General features: G+C 46.7%; 1 protein-coding gene across 5 annotated transcripts in view; it reads right to left on the bottom strand.

Annotated features, from left to right (window-relative positions):
- Positions 1-14,401, bottom strand: part of TMEM68 (transmembrane protein 68) — a 128,916-nt gene that overhangs the window by 45,766 nt on the left and 68,749 nt on the right. The gene's annotated exons all lie outside the window — the stretch shown is intronic.

The following is a 14,401-nucleotide window of genomic DNA, read 5'->3' as shown; positions in this document are numbered from 1 at the left end:
GCCTTAACAGCCTTGTCTCTCGTCACTGTGACAGCCAGGTCAGGGAAGGCAGGGAACATACCAGAACTCCCTGGATTCTTCCAGAAGCCCCTTCCCCCAGACCTTTCCAGAGACTTCTACCACTTTCTAGCCCCTAGACTGTAGGATGTATAAGGGAGGGTTCTGGCCTCACTTCTTTGTTACACTGCTGAACTACGGGGACTCTCTGCTGGAGTAAGGACTGCTGCGCCAGGAGGATTGCCACTTGTGAGGAGGCGGACTGCTCCCAGGAACTGCTGCCCCTCCTTGTAGAGCTGCCCACTGCCTGCTGATCCTGCCCTGCTAGGGAGGACTGAAAGTAACACCCCCAGAGAGTCTCCAACATCCACCTAAAAAACTACCTCTCTTGGAACAACATCTTTTTAAGGACTGCCTTTTTGGGGGACAGCAACTCTTCTGAGGACTTGGCTCTGCACCTCTGTGCCTGCAATCAACATCTCCAGCCCAGGAATCCTCAACTACTGCTTCTGCAGCACTGGGGACTATAAAAGAACTGTAAGCCCCCTCTGAAGTCACCGCCGCCAGCCCGAGCGGGGCGCGGTATGTAAATCACCCCCTGAGGCACGGAAAAGCTTTGTGAGCTGGAAGCGCTGAGAATCCAAAATCAAATTGCCCCCAACTTCACCGCCGCTGCCCGGGACCTTAATGCGCAGAGTAGCGCTGCGAAGACAGTAAAGCACTGTGAGCCCGTAATCACCGCCGGCGGGCCGGGGGCGTGACGAGCATTGCAAGGAGAAGGCATTGCGGGCAGAAATCGCCACCCGGGAGCCGAGGGATGCCCAGCAAGGACTCCCCCGGTGACGACTGAGACCCGCCCCGCTGGGATTGGGCAGCGGGTCGCCTAGCAACAGAGACGCGCCCTTGCAGCCAACGCGGTACAAAAGGGGGTGGTGATGGACGGAGCATCTGAACCAATCAAACACTCACACCCAGTCAAAAGATTTGGGTTTAATCCATCACCGTTCTTTAGCCCACTCTGCCACCCCAGTTCAGACACGGCCATATGCAAATCCGTCTCACTCTGTGCCTCATGGGAACAGTCCAGCCCGAACTGCCAAGCCATGCCTTCTCTGGACCGGAAACAAGCTTCCTAGGACCGGTTTCTGGCATTTCAGCCGTCTTCAGCCAGGCTTGCTTGAATCCAGTGGCAAAGTGAGCAAGGGACTCACGTCTGAGCATACCCTGCCAACTTATGGCGAACAAAAAGGTACAAAAGGGGGTGGTGATGGACGAAGCATCTGAACCAAACACTCACACCCAGTCAAAAGATCTGGGTTTAATCCATCACCGTTCTTTAGCCCACTCTGCCACCCCAGTTCAGACATGGTCATATGCAAATCAGTTTGACCCTGTGCCTCATGGGAACAGTCCAGCCCGAACTGCCAAGCCATGCCTTCCCTGGAAACAAGCTTCCTAGGACCGGTTTCTGGCATTACAGCCGTCTTCAGCCCCGCTTGCTTGAATCCAGTGGCAAAGTGAGCAAGGGACTAACGTCTGAGCATACCCTGCCAACTTATGGCGAACAATGAGGTACATCACCACCCCCTTTTATACCGCCTTGCAGCCAACGCAGCAGAGGGAAGAGCTGCGTGCGTTCCCGAAAGGGCTGGCCTGCCCTCCTCCTTGCCGCGTCATCAAGGAACAGGCGGTGCAAGGCAGTACCATAGGAGCCTCCAGCGGGTGCCATCCTCACCGTTCCCCCCAGTTACCAGCCAGCGCTACGCCGCTGTGTGTGGTGCTGCCTTGGGGCGGGGTGTGGGCTGTGGGCCGGAGGCTGAGGGGAAGTCTCGCTTTGTCTAGAGACTTCCGGGGCTGCACTGGACTCTTGCTAGGCCCTTCTCTGGGACTGCCACAACTCACTAGCAGCCCACCGTAGACTGGGGCAACTTCCCCTCAGTTAATAGCGGCCGGCCGGATAGACTGTTCTTCCTGTTGGGGGCATGTTACAAAGTACCTCAGGCAGTGTGATCGGCACCCCCGCACTATCGTATTTCCCCTAGCGCCAGCTACTGTCAACCGTTCCCACTGGTTCCCTGGTTCCTGCTGCTTGGGGACTGCAATTAAGATACTGCGGGCTGGAGGCAGGGCGAGTCCCTGCGCATGTTTTTCTGTGCTACAGACCTGAGACTGAACTCCCAAAACATCTAAACCTTGTCCCAACAGACTCGTTGCACCTGCAAGACTGGCTTCCCTAGAGGCAGGCAACAGATAGAACCCTTTAAGAACCCATGATACATTTGTGGATCTTCCTGTATTATTGATCCTGCCTGGAAACTGGTGTGATCTTATTATTGATTTTGCCTGGAAGCCGGATTTATTTGATGATTGACCTTGCCAGATACTACTGAAGGTATATGGTGAATCCTTACCAGTTTTTGGGGTCTTGAATAATTTTTAGATAAAGATACTTAAATTTTTATATAAAACCGGTGTAGTATCTTTGCCTTTTGTGCGTGTTGTACTGTTAACTGTTGGTATGTGTTGCACAAATACTTTACACATTGTCTCTAACGTTAAGCCTTCCCGCTCTGCGCCCAGTTACCGTGTTGGAAGCGGTGGTCCCTACTTGGACTAGGGTGCGTACCCCGGCCAACTAGAGACCCCGGTTCTAACATTGGTGATCTAGCGGTGGGACAGGACTTGTGCTTGTGTAACACCGCACAGTGACTCAGTGTACACCTCAACCCTACACGCGACTCCACTGAATTCTTGTCTACCCTCTCCAATTGGCATTTATAATTTTTTTTAAATTCTCCCTGACTGGCTGCTCTTTTTTAAAAGTCCTTTTGCCTAAGTCCCATTTGATTTTCTCTACAAAGGTCTGAGGCCCTACCTAGCAAGATGGAATTCGAGCTGGCCAACCTGGAAGCTTACACGGTAAGCGGAGAGTGTTGTTTACTTGGGATAGTCGATTGAGCCCCAAAGTAGAACTGTGGCTAAAAGACATTGTGTATTGCCGCGATCAATTAGATTTATATGCTGAGGAACTTCCAGCCACATCCAGGCCTCTGAATAAGGTACAAATGAAGAATTGTATGTATAGTAATATGCGGCACAGATAGACTGGCTGGGTTTCTGGGTGCTGTTCGTCAAGATTAGAGTGACCACGTTGGGAATATTAGCGACATGAGATAAGGATGTTATGACTAGTTCTTATCGGTTGGGTCTGATCTGCAATGTATTTTTTCTATTCTTGTATTCTGAGTGTATTACACAGGATGTGCTAGCATGTATACACTGTATGACTTTAACTTGTTCAATAAACTAAAACAAAAAAAAAACAAAAACAAAAAGCTTGCACGGTGGCGCAACTCAAAGAATTCTGCGAGGAGAAAGGGGTGCCCTTCAAGCGATGCGCCAAGAAGGCAGAGCTTCAGAAAGCCTTGAGAGCATGGTTAACAGCCCACCCAGAAGGAGATGGGGACGGGCAGGGACCAGAGCACGATGCCGCAGGAAATCTTGACTTACTGCACTTGGTGGAAAATGGTAATTCATTACCAGGTACAAGGGTACCTTCCAGGGCAGGCAGTTGTGTGTCAGTAAGGACCCTGTCCTCAGAGGAATTGGAGGACAGGAGAGAGGAGAAAAAGCTCAAATTGGAGCTTGCCAAGCTGGAAAAAGAAAAGTGGGCCACGGAGCAAGATCACGAAGGAAAGCGACTGGCTATGAGGATGGAGCAGGATCGCGAACAAAGGCGACTGACTTGGAGGGAAAAAGAACTTGCCCATGAGCTCAGCCTGAAGGAACTGGAAAACCGGGCCCTAGAAGTAAGGGCCAACAGCAACAAGAATGGTGGCTGCGTACCTATGGAAGCTTCACATGAGTCCAGGGTCTTTATGCCTAAAGATGTGATGGCCAGTTTTAAGGTGGGGGATAATATTGATAAGTGGTTAGCAGCCTATGAGGTGTCCCTAAGAGCCCATGAGGTCCCAGAGAGTTATTGGGGGGGGTTGGTTTGTACAAGTACCTACCTCCAGACGTTAGGGACACCCTCCTTTACCTAGAGAAGGAAGACCAGACTAACTATTCTGTCATGAAAGCCGCATTGCTCAAGAGATTTGGTCTTACCCCTGAGAGGAATAGGCAGAGGTTTAGGAATAGCCACAAACTTCCCACACAGAACTGGGTAGACTTCCTTCACTACGCTAGTAAAGCTTTAGAGGGCTGGGTGCGGGGCAGCAATGTGCATGTTGTTATGTTATGTTATGATTTTATTTATATAGCGCACGGCTACTCAACAAGAGTGTCCCGGCGCTTTCAGAGGGCGGCTCAGCAGTTAAAAAAACATAACAGAGAACAGACAAAAAAAAAAATGAGGTGAAAAGAAAAATAGCCTAAAGATTAAAAAGCCAGGTCTTCAGGTTTTTCCTGAACAGGAGCAGGCTCGGAATGCTGCGTAGAGCAAGGGGCAAAGAGTTCCACAACTGGGGGGCCTTAAAGCTGAAAGAACGACCCCCGATGCGAGCCTTCCTCACACGGGGCACCACGGCAAGGAACAAAGATTCCGACCGCAAGGAGCGGGCCGGACGGTAGAAGGCCAGTCTGCGCTGCAGATACTTAGCACCGGAGCCAGAAAGTGCCTTATGCACCAACGTCAGCGTTTTGAACATTATCCGCTTTCGGATAGGGAGCCAGTGGAGTGACTGTAGCACCCCCGATGTTCTTGCCCGCCTAGGAAGGCCGTAGATGGCGCGAGCCGCAGAGTTCTGCGCCACCTGCAGCCTTTGGATCAGATACTCCGGAAGCCCTAAATAGAGAGCATTAGCTTAGTCCAGTCTAGATCCTATAAGAGCTTGGACAATGATCTTCCTATGCTCCTCTGTGAGCAGGGGTAGGAACTTCCGGAGCATCTTAAGGATGCCAAAGCAGGTGCCCGTCAGACCAAGAATGTGCGATCTGAACGTGAGGTCATTATCGACCTTGACACCAAGATTTTTGGCAGCCACAGACGGCTGGGCGGGGGGGCACATGTCAGCCGGCCACCAGTCACGCCATTCCGGTTCCGACGCGCACCCAAAAAGCAGAACCTCTGATTTACTAGAGTTGGCCTTAAGACCATTCTGCTGAAACCAGCCAAAGACCCTCTTCAGACAACCCTGAATGCTCTCACCGTCGAATGATTGATCTTTCCTGCAGGTGAAGAGAAGCTGCGTATCGTCCGCGTAGGACACGATCTGGGCCCCCGAGGCCTCCACGAGTTCCGCCAGAGGGGTCATAAAGATGTTAAAAAGGGTCGGGCTCAACACAGAGCCCTGTGGGACCCCGACTCCCAGTGGCGGCATCTCAGCGGAGCTCGAAGTAGCCCAGACCGTTTGTCGACGGTCCTCCAAAAATGAGGTGAACCATTGGAACACCGTCCCCCTCAGACCTATGTCATAGAGTCTGGAGAGTAAAGCCTCGTGGGGGACGGTGTCGAAGGCCGCCGACAAGTCCAACATGACAAGCACAACTTTCCCCCCTGCATCCAGAGTCTCGCGGATGACCTCTGACACCTCGAGGAGTGCCGTCTCTGTACTCAGATTAGGCCGAAAGCCGGATTGCGAGGGATGCAGGAGATCATTGGACTCGAGGAAACCCGAGAGCACGCCATGCACGTGCTTCTCCGTGAGCTTCGCAAGAGCCGGCAGAAGAGAGATTGGCCGATAGCTGGCCAGAACCCCGGGATCCAATCCCGGCTTTTTGAGGAGGGGGATCACCATCGCCCTTTTCCAGGACAGAGGGAGCCGCCCCTCTCTCAAAGATGAATTCAGGAGAGGATTCACCAGGGGGTTGAACAGCGGCGCCATCCTGGCCAAAAATTTGGCCGGGCAGGGATCGAGTGGCGACCCAGACTTGAGCGTGGCCAACAGTGCAAGGGAAGCATCTGGGGAGACCGACGGAAACTCCGCCAGAAATACATCATGACTACGAAGGGTTGTATGACTTGTTTTTAAGAGAGCACCTTCTAGAGAAATGTTTTCCAGAGCTGCTCCAACACCTGGTTTACCGCAATTTGACCAATCCTAGGAAGCTTGCGGAGGAGGCGGACACCTGGGTCAGTACCAGGGTGTCCAACAGGGGTTCTGGGCGTAACTCCCAAAGGGGAGGGGGGTCAGGGTTCCCAACAGAAGAAAGAGGGCGGAGATAAAAAGAAAGTTTTCCAAAGGCCCCCAAAACAATTCACAAGGGAAAGGGTCTGGGTCTCAGCCCCAATCTGGCCACCGAAAGCCACTTATCCGGACAAAGGTCAGCAGCCCAGATTTGTCCAGTGCTATGAGTGTGGTGAAATTGGACACTACAAGGGGGATCCCAAGTGTCGCAAGAGAGCACCACAGACCACTGGAGGTAAAAACCTCGGGGTGGCTAGTGTAGCGCTTGGGGAGGAGCTGTCCCTAGATAACGGCAGTGAGGGGGCAGGGCTTGCCCTAGTGTCTCTGGGATACAGTGATATGGTTCCTAAGGTCCACGTGCACTCCAATACTACCAAGTATAGGCAGTGGGTCACCCTCAATGGTCAGGCGATGGAGGCCCTGAGGGAGACAGGTGCCAGCATGACTATGGTAAGGAGTCAGCTGGTGTCCCCAGAGCAAATAATTCCCGATGCATTCCATCCAGTTGTGATGGCTGACAACAGGGAGGGTCACTATCCGTTAGCACAGGTTCCATTTGAGTGGGGATGGGGTTTCACGCCTGCTGAGAGTTGCTGTGAGCCCTGCCATGCCAGTGGACTGTCTGTTCGGGAATGACCTTGAGCACACTGCCTGGAAGGAGGTAGAGCTCAAAGCGCATTTGGAGATGCTGGGGTTACCAGAGTGGATCTGTGCTACTACACGGACCATGAATGCCCGGAAAGGGAGTCAACCAAGGCTGGAGCCTGGAAAAATGACCCAGACAGCTGCTAGAAGGGGAGGAACCCGAGGGCGAGGGAAGCCCGCCCCGGGGCGGTCAGCCCGTGAGATGGACGGGGCACCTGAGGAGGTCGCACCGGAGTACATGGAGGGGGACGTTGCTCCCTTGTGGGACCTGCAGAGTGGCAGGTGGAAGGAGGGCCCACCAGGGAGGAGTTTTGCCAGGCACAAAAGTGCCCCACCCTTGAGGGCATGAGGGGACAGGCCCTCACAACTTCACCATATCTACAAAAGAGTGGATCAGTTCTGCTGTCTGCCTGTGCTGGCACAGTTTCAGTATCCATTACCGAAAGCAGGTACCCTTGTGGTACAGTGGAAGGGTATCTGTGTTGTCAGCATAGTTTTGTGCAGCAAGTAGTCCACTCCTGCACACAAAAAAATGGGCTTTGCAAGTCTGCTGGAGAATGCTGTGCACATGCAAAGAGGATTGATACAAAAAAGTGCAACTTAATTGATCACACAACCATAAAATACTGATTATGAGAGGCAAGGTAGAACCAAAGGTGTATTGAAACAAATTTAGTATAGTAATCATTTGCACGAGACCAATATATTAACTCCAACTAGAAAAAACAGTCTATTTACAATGTCATAAGAATATTAGCAGTATTTATTCCATATAGCTGTTTGGAAACAGTTTGCAATTTATAATGTGTTTAAAAACATATGTTAATCAGCATACATATATATGAATCACAAAATGTAATAATCACATAACACATCTGTAACAATTAATGTCCATAAATTCAGGTTTTATAATTATATTTGATTTATTGAAGATTGGTATCAGATTAAGATGATAATGAAGAAATAAGTAAGTCCAAATATAATCCCACCAGGAGCAGCTGGACTGCTGCTCAGCCTCAGATGTAACTGACTCATCTCAAGCATACACAACCAGCATTCTATGTGACATCATAGATGTATGCTGAGCAAGTTATAACAAACACTAAAGAAGGACAGAGAAGAAAGAAAAGCAGGATGTAACAACATCGTTACATAGAATACATAAATGAAGTAAAAAGATAAAAAAGAGAATCAGGAACAAACAAGTGTTGACGCGGCGTTTCGGCTTTGTGTGAATAAAACACCTTCTTCAGGACAGATTCTGCATTATTAAAAAAACACAAAATTACCAAACCGTAATTGGTCACATAGATTCCTGTCTTTTAAAATAACAACAATACAATGTGCCTGATCTAGTAAGCAATAATTACAAGGGGCAGTAATCTTTTCTTAATTTAATACTAGTTATGCTCCTTCGTGTTCTTTTGCCACCGACATACATTTTATTCAATACCTTTTGGTGCCTCTCTCACTTTGACCATCTACTTGAGACAGATTACAATCATCAAGCTGTACATACCACTATTTTATTCTAAATAGTGGTATGTCGGTGGCAAAAGAACACGAAGAAGGTGTTTTATTCACACAAAGACGAAACGCCGCGTCGACACTTGTTTGTCCCTGATTCTCTTTTTTATCTTTTTACTTCATTTATGTATTCTATGTAATGATGTATGATGTGATTGATTATTACATTTTGTGATTCATATATATGTATGCTGATTAACATATGTTTTTAAACACATTATAAATTGCAAACTGTTTCCAAACAGCTATATGGAATAAATACTGCTAATATTCTTATGACATTGTATATAGACTGTTTATTCTAGTTGGAGTTAATATATTGGTCTCATGCAGATGATTACTATACTAAATTTAATCAGTATTTTATGGATGTGTGATCAATTAAGTTGCACTTTTTTGTATCAAGCTCTGCAACAGCTGTTAGGATTTTACATTTGTGTTATACTGGGACACCCTGTGTTGCTCTACTTATCTCCCCTGGTCCCACAAACCAAGATAGGGGGCCTCCTTACTTTTTTTACACATGCGAAGAGGAACACAAACCAAGAGAAATAAACATGTGTCTTCGTTATGCCTACCTCAGAAAGGCACAGGGTTTTGGTGCAAATGTATGTCTACAAGTCTTAGTATATACGTCTTTGCGTCAAAATGCATGGGTGGATGCATGGGAATACCCATACATCACCCATGGAAAGCCCCTCTGATGCAAAGTAACGCAAGACCGCACAATGCACTGCACCTCTGGTTAGAAAGCAACACAAAGCACAATTTCGTTTGGTTTACAAATACTAATTTGAATTTTGAATGAGGTCTACATTAAAAAAGTAAAGCAAAATATTTATAAATCTCTCACAAATCTATCGTTATAAATGCCTGCTTTCACTCACAGTTATACCAATAGACTTCGCTTTGATTATTATGTATAGACTACTATAGCGGACTATTCTGAAACCAGTGAAGGCGGTTCTGAAAATAAATTTTTAATTTGCAGAGGTTTTACACTTGACATTTTTTTGGAGAGTTTTAACATTTTTGGGGAATCAACAAAAAATATGGGCATCCGAACTTTGAGGCTAACGGAAAGAAAACAACTTCTGTTGGCACGGATTTTCTCCCACTGATTTATCTCTGGCAGACAAACTCTGCTGTCAAGCAATGACTATCTTTGTACACCTGCTAAAGTAAAGAACCATGTGCTGGTATGCAGCATATGTCCCGTTGTCGCTAAAGTGGCACTATTTTCAGGTCCAACAGATAGTTCAGAGCTCGATGTCGACAGCTGTTCCTCCTCCTCCTCCTCATGTTCGAGCCTGCACTCACCTTGGATGCTTCGCCATCATGTGCTACCTCATCCCTGATATCCCAAACAAATACGGATTAGCAGCTCCTCTGCTAAACTGCTTTTTGCAAAGATAGCAAGTCACAATCTTTGCCTAGATTTTCTCTTCTGCTAGAGGGATCAAAATAGTTCCCACACAACTCACTTATTCAGTGTTCCTGGAGTCTTCTGTTCTTTCTCATCCTTTCGGGACGGTCTTACCCAGATGCAGTAATTTAATAAAATATCACAAACATCCGAAAAAAAAAAAAAACAAGAAGTGGTCATACCATAAGTGCTACTCCCCAATGAGGTTTAAAGGGTGTGAACTTCCTGTAAATTGGGGATTTGAACTAACCAGTTGTCTTTCCTGGCTGTCAAAGGTCCGGAGGTACCACATTCAGGTACTGTGACACCCAAAAACAAGTAAACTTCACAAAAACAATAGGTGGGATCTCATCCGGATCTCCAAATTGGGTGAAGTGAGGACGCAGGAGGAGGTTATTCACTGGCCTGGACTGCAGCTACAATACTAACTGGCACCCACAGAGATGTACTAATATCTCCAGATACGACAGACACTCAGGGTGTTCGTGCCCAAAAGACCCGACCTTCCAGAATCCTCCCAATTTGAGAACAGGCTTCCAAACGACTACATGCCCAGAAAAGCCACGTCACTACAAAAATTTATTAAACCACATGGCAGAAGTTTTAGAGAGGATCAGAGAACAGTGAGAGCAAGAGCTGGGGGGACTGGAGGGCAGTGAATGGGAGGAAGCTTTAGCCTCCCCCAGGGAAGTTGCCATACGAGCGGGATGCAGGCTTGTTCAATACTACACCTACACAACCATGGTTAAGAGGGGGAGACCCGGGACTCTCACTGCCTGTGGGGGCAGACGGGCACCTTTCTACACAGTCTACGGGAATGCCCAAGATACAAAAGCTCTCGATTGATGTAGTGAACTGCATGAGAGAAGTAAACAGAGGAGGGGTAGCCAAATTCGCTAAATGCTGCGTGCTGAAATCTGTGGAGACAGACTTGTACGGATTGTAACGAACTTGGACTACACTAGGCCTGGCAGTGGCGCAGTCTAATAAGGTGAAAGCATGGGGTGCTGAACAACTCCCGGGGGAACTGGAGACCTGGAAAAGCGACAACTACTGGGGCATGGTGGCCGAAATGGTTACCTACAAAGGAAGGGGATGTCCCCAGAGGTGGGGTAAATTATGGAGAGACTGGAACTCCTACAGAGGCCACGTTTGTAATAACTTGGCTGCGACTGACCTATCAAGAACAAGTCACAAGGCTAGCGGAACAACCCTCAGCATGGAAGAAAGACAATAGCGAGGGTGGGGACGGTGGGGGATGACAAAAGATGTCATGTGTGAGACAGTGTTTTGTTTTAGAAATGACGCGATGTGCAAAATGTTAATAATTATTATTATTATTATTTTTCTGAATGGTTGCACAGTACCCAACAAAGCCTTTCTCAATGCAGGGAGTTGACCAACAACCCAAAGGACTCAATATGCAGGACACTCACCAGAACCTCGGACGGACTGTCGATCTGTAGCGGGCGACTGCCTAGTCTACAGCAGTCAGTGCTGTCCAATGTGTTGAAATATGCCAGCTGCATCCATCTGGGCTAGACGGCAGCAGCTAGTATTTGTGTACTACCTTATTTTAGCCCTACCTCTCAGCAGGTCGTTCCAGCTGCTAGCAGAATCCTAAGAGCAGGGCTCTGCCTAGTGACACCTCCTCATACTCACCTGCAGCCTCTGTTGGGACTGGGCCTCCAAAGCTGCGACCTGCCCACATGCAACTCAACCAAAGGCCCTTGTAACTGCGCCTGTGAGTCAAGCATGGCCTACAGCCCTCTTCCTTAAAAGCAACAGTTTAGGTGCTCATGACATATGCTGGTCTGATGAGAAACTCAGGTCAGGGACAAGATAACATTGGTTTGCGGGCTGCTTAGGATGCAGGGCTTTGACCTACATGGGCATCTTGGGCGGGCCCAGACACACACAACCTTGGTTGACCCTCATTGTCAGAATCCCTCTCGACAAAATGTCACGCTGGATATCTGCGTAATACATTTTATGATAACACTAGTGCTTCTGCTAATTATAGTTTCTTTAAATAGTGCATTTTAATATTAACCAAAGAACTGGTAATCCAGTTACTGATTTCAGCTGAATGGAAGGCTTAATACACCATGTCAGGATTCATACTTGTTACTGGCACATTAGTGCAGATATTAGTAGTGAGCCTGAGCTTACTGAATCATCTTGCTGGCTTTCACCATGGGAATTTTAGGTTTACCATCATGCTGTGTCCCTCTGCTCATCCAGCAACATCTTTCTCAACACAGTACGCCACCATCATTTCTCTCAGGTCTACTAGTTTATCCTACAACCGCACCATGGAAACAAAACATGATAGAGCAGCTGTTTTGGAGAGTGTTCCGATTGAGCAAGAGCAAGGTCTAAAAGAACCTTGTCTTAGGTTAAAACATGTTTACTGTTTTAATGAGAGACCACTCTTTCCTCTGCAGGGAATTCATCACCCCCATCACAATGTGATCAAAAAGTAATCACTGTCAAAGTCAGGCTGACATTTAGGTGAAATATTATTTAAAGAAGAATTATATTTGAGAATATTCTGCATGTCTTGAATATGGATTTGTCAAGCTTCAAAAGCCAAAAATGCTAAAGAGGGGAAAACAGATTTCTGATGAGGAACAGAGCAAAGACTACTTTAGGATTTTGCAGTGAGTACCAACGTATGTAGCTAAACATCTTCGTTAATGGAAGGAGAAAACCAGGTCTTTCCATCACCTTTTAAGTTTTTAAACATGTCCTAATAAACTTAATGAAATAAATCTTTTTGAACTAGGTATGCTCTACAGAGACACCCCTCTAAAGAGACCTAGATAAAGTTTATGTTTAATATCTCCCCTTGCCTATATCCTGCATAAAAAGCTAGCACTAACAGCCTCTGCATTGGCTTTTCCAAGATCCAGACCAGCATTTGGATGCAATTTTTATAAGGAGCATCTCATTATTCAAATTTGTAACCTTGAACATAGAGGAGACAGAGGAGAGGAGATGCAGAGACTTTTCTACTTCACCAAAACAGCACACGTGGGTCTGACTTCAAATGTTTGACATTTAGACTCAAGAACCATATCTGGAGTTTCTTAACATGGCCATTTCCAAATCTCTATCGTACGTTGGATCACTGAAGCTTTCTTCCATTACAAAGGGATAGAACACCTTGTTGAGGTACTTGACAAATGCAAGGTTTCTCTGGAGACTTCAAGGTAGGAGCCTACTTGGCCTGATTTAAAACTGGGAGCAGGAAAGAAGTAGGGTGCAATTGAGAAAAGTGAATATGACAGAGTCCTCATACATTAATATTTTAATTTACTGTAGAAATCAGTCATGCCTGAAATGAATTTCCCTTAGGCTCCTGAACCACCTCAGAGAAAGAGGATGTGTACTTTTATGTTTGGTACTGCAGGAACAAGGCTCAACTCTAGAATACTTGCCTTAAGTAAAGATCCTTGATATGCGCTTCGCTTGTAAGTCACATTGGACACTGTACACACTTTATAATATACTGTATTTCTCCTTCCTAAAATCCATATAGTGTTTTTGATGGCTATAGGAGATGCGGCTGGCTATGCTATGACTTGGCAAAAACCCAGAACCAAATGACCAAGAGACCTGTGTGAACCCTGCCTCTTCATTTTGGAAGGCTTTCTGTTAGAGAAAAGTAATTGTTAAGCAAACCTACACAAATGGATGAAATTAAACTTCCACAAGTTAAAAGAAAAGAACCAAAGTTATCATTATTAGGTGACCCCTCATAAATACATTTCCAAAATGTGCAGATCATTTAAACTCCAAGTTTACCCAGGTACAGAAGGTTAAATCGTATTTTTGTCCGATAAATAAATGAACTCACAATTTGCCCACACTGCTTCTTGTCCAAGAGCCTCTCTCCACTCTCAAATCTCAAACGCCTCCTGCACTGCAGTAAAGGCTACTGTCTTACATCAGCTGGAACATACCTTCTCCATTCTCTCAGGCAATCTCAGTTCCTTGCTAGTGCATATAAAAGACACTCCAGACTGTGGCAAGCTGATATCCCGAACTAGACAATAGGATCAGATGTCAACTACACTTACTTCCTCCAGAAGCCAGAATACATTTCATGTTGGTGTGTATCACTTTTAGCACATACACAATAACCACCATATTTCAGAACGGTCCTAAAAAACCTCAGGGAGAACAAGGACTTTAAGAACATTGATATGTTAAGACTGGAAAACCACAAATTCAAATCTTGTAAAGCTGCCAAACAGTCTTTCTACACAGCAGCCCCATCCTTTCCAAATTCACTGCCATGTTGCAGGTATGGTACGTCTTCAGAAACAATTGATTAAATGATCATTGGTCATCCAGGTTACGTCACTAATAACTTCACATGCTGAACCTCAGGTTGAATGCAAGTGGGGAAAAGCAAAACAATCCCAATGAACTTATCTGAGCATATGCTTCAATGGGTATAAAAACATCACTTTCTGCTCACTCTATCACAGGAGCTAAAATAGTTTGAGGAACTCATTAGCAGGAAAGATCGCATTTTTTTGTTGTGAATAAACACAGATTTAAACAAATAGGTCAAATGTCCTCAGGCAGGAGAGTGGCGTGCTGTAGAGAATTTACTTCCCTCTTTCCCAGGTCAAGTTAGTCATTTCATAGTTTTGTAGCAAAT

This window comes from Lissotriton helveticus, chromosome 4_1, assembly GCF_964261635.1.
Source record: "Lissotriton helveticus chromosome 4_1, aLisHel1.1, whole genome shotgun sequence".
NCBI lineage: Eukaryota > Metazoa > Chordata > Amphibia > Caudata > Salamandridae > Lissotriton > Lissotriton helveticus.
Note: the sequence above shows the minus strand (reverse complement) of the source record. Positions and strands in the feature narration are given on the sequence as shown.